The following is a 2,871-nucleotide window of genomic DNA, read 5'->3' on the forward strand; positions in this document are numbered from 1 at the left end:
ATTTGGAGGAGGGATACGAAGGCAGAGCATCAATGGGACAGGGAGGTGTGACAGATATTTTGATCAACTGGACTGGGGAGAAATGTTCACATATTGAAATGTTCACTTTGTAAGCTAAATCATGTAACTGAATGTATAAAAACACACAAAAAAGAAAGTGGAATTTCTCTTTTTTTCTGTCCTGTTATCTTTTTTCTTCTATTTCTACCTTTAAATATTTTTCTCTTTTCTATTTGTTGCTAATTATTTACTCTCCAACCAACATAAAACAGGAATTACAGGCCATTTAAGCAGAGACCTCCATCTGAAGGTCTTTGGCTCATTTCAGGGACCATCATTAGGGCTGAAAAGCCACCAGGTGTAACCCTCTCTTTGAACAGTACCTCTCAGTCCCAAAGCAAAAATGGTAGGAAATTTTATTTTTTATATATTCATTTTTTCTTTTTTCTTTTTCTACTATTTTTTTTTAAAGAAACCCTTCTACCCCTTTCCTTTCTCTTGCAATTTTTTTACTGTCTGCCCTCCACATAGAACAGGGGAATTGCAGGCTATTTAAGCAAGCATCTCCATCTCAGGCACCCTACACATTTCAGAGACCAGTGTCATAACTGATAAACTCCCTGTTAAGGCCACTCTCCTTGACTTCACCTCTCAGACCCACAGTTTAGAAAAGTAGAAAATTTTCTCTTTTTTTCCATTTGTTTTCTACTTTAAACATTTTTTTCTTTCTCCCTTTCTTTTCCTTTGCTAATTCTTTACGCTCTTTCCCCCCACATAAGACAGGGAATTTTCAGTACATAAAAGGCATCTATATCTAAAACACCCTCCCCACTTCATGAACTGGTTTCAGAGCTGAGACGTCCCCAGTAGAAACACCTCTTCTCCAACCTCACCTCTCAATCCCAAATCTAGAAAGTTAGAAGATTTTCTCTCTCTCTCTTTTTTTATTCTACTGTCTAAGCCCTTTCCTTTCTGTTGCTAATTATTTACTCTCCTGCCCCTAAGTAGGACAGGGCAATTGGAGGCCATTTAAGCAGGCATCTCTATGTGAAGCCCCTTGCCTATTTTAGGAACCAGTGTCAGGGATGAGAAGCCTCCACCCAAAGCCCCAGCCCTCCAACCTCACTTCCCAAACCCAAAGCTAGAAAGGTAGGAGAATATCTCTGTTTTTCATTATTTTTTGGTATTATTTTATACTTTTTAAAAATGCTTATTTTTTCCCTTTCCTTTCTTTTGCTAATTCTTTACTCTCCTTCCCCCACATAGGACAGGGGAATTGCAGGCCATATAACCATTCATTTCCATGCCCTGCCCATTTCAAAGACCACCATCAGGGCTGAGAAGCCCCCATCCAAAGTCCCTCTCCTCCAAATCACCTCCAATTCCCAAAGCTAGAAAGGTAGAGGAAATTCTCTTTTTAATTTTTTTGTTTACAACTGATTTTTTTTTCAATTTTTTTTCCTTTCCATCTCTTGCTGATTCTTTACTCTCATTGCCCCACATAAGAGAGAAAAATTGCAAGTCTTTCAAGCAGGCATCTCCATCTGAGGCACCCTGTCCTATTGAGGGACCAGCATAAGGGCTGAGAAAAAACAGTTGAACCCCCTCTCCGCCACTCTCACTTCCAAGACCTAAAGCTATAAAGGTAGAGGAATTTCTTTTTTTTTTTTACTTTTCTACTTTTAATTTTTTTCTCCTCTTTTCTCTTACATTTCTCTTGTTAATTATTTATTCTCCACCCCCTATATGAGAAAGGAAAATTGCAGGACACTTATGTAGGCATCACCATCTGAGGTGCCCTGCCCATTTCAGGGAACATTGTCAGGGCTCAGAAGCCCCCTATAGAAGCCCCTCTCCTCTAGCCTCAAATCTCAGACCCAAAACTAGAAAGGTATGGAAATGTCTCCCTTTTTTTCTTTCTTTTTTTTTCTTCATTAAAAAAAGTTGTTTCTCTTTTTATCCATTCCTTTCTCTTGCCAGTTTTTTCGCTTTCTTATCAGCACATAGAACAGGGAAATAGCAGGCCATTTTAAACAGGCATCTCCATCTGAGGCACCCTGCCCATTTCAGGGTCAAGCATAAGAGCTGAGAAGCCCAGAGCCAAATCCCCTCTCCTTCAACTTCACTTCCCAGAACCAAAAGGAAAAAGGTAGCGGAATTTTTCTTTTTCTTTCTTTTTTCTTTTTGTACTTTTTAAAAGTATATACTTTCCTTTTACTTTCTATTGCTAAATTTTTACTCTCCTTCCTCCATCTAGGATAGAGGAATTGCTAACCATTTAAGCAGGTATTTCCATTTGATGTGCCATGTCCATTCAGGGATGATCATCAAAGCTGAGAAGCCCCGAACTCAGGCTGCTCTTCTCCAATCACACCTCCCATAACCAAATGTGGAATGGTAGGGAAATTACTCTTATTTTTACGTTTTTTCCTATTTAAACATTTTATTTCTTTTTCCCCCTTTCATTTCTCTTTCTAATACTTTACTCTCCTCCCTCCACAATGGAGAGAAGAAACAAAAGCCATTTAAGTAGAAATTTGCATTTAAAGCACCATGCCCATTTCGTGGACCACCATCAGTGTTGAGAAGCTCCCAGCTGATGATCCTGTCCTTCAACCTCACCTCCCAGTTCCAAAGCTAGAAAGGTAGAGAAATTTCTCTTTCCCCTTTTTTTTTTTAATATTTCTACATTTTTTTCTCTTTCCTTTCTCTTGCTAATTCTTTGCTCTCCCCCCCATACATAGGACAGGGGAATTGCAGGCCATTTAAGCAAGCATCTCCATCTTAGGTGCCCTGGCCATTTCAGGGACCAGTGTCAGGACTGTGAAGCCACCAGTCATAGTCCTTCTATCCAACCTCACTTCCCTGGCC

This window comes from Tupaia chinensis, unplaced genomic scaffold (assembly GCF_000334495.1).
Source record: "Tupaia chinensis unplaced genomic scaffold, TupChi_1.0 Scaffold139113_1, whole genome shotgun sequence".
Lineage (NCBI taxonomy): Eukaryota > Metazoa > Chordata > Mammalia > Scandentia > Tupaiidae > Tupaia > Tupaia belangeri.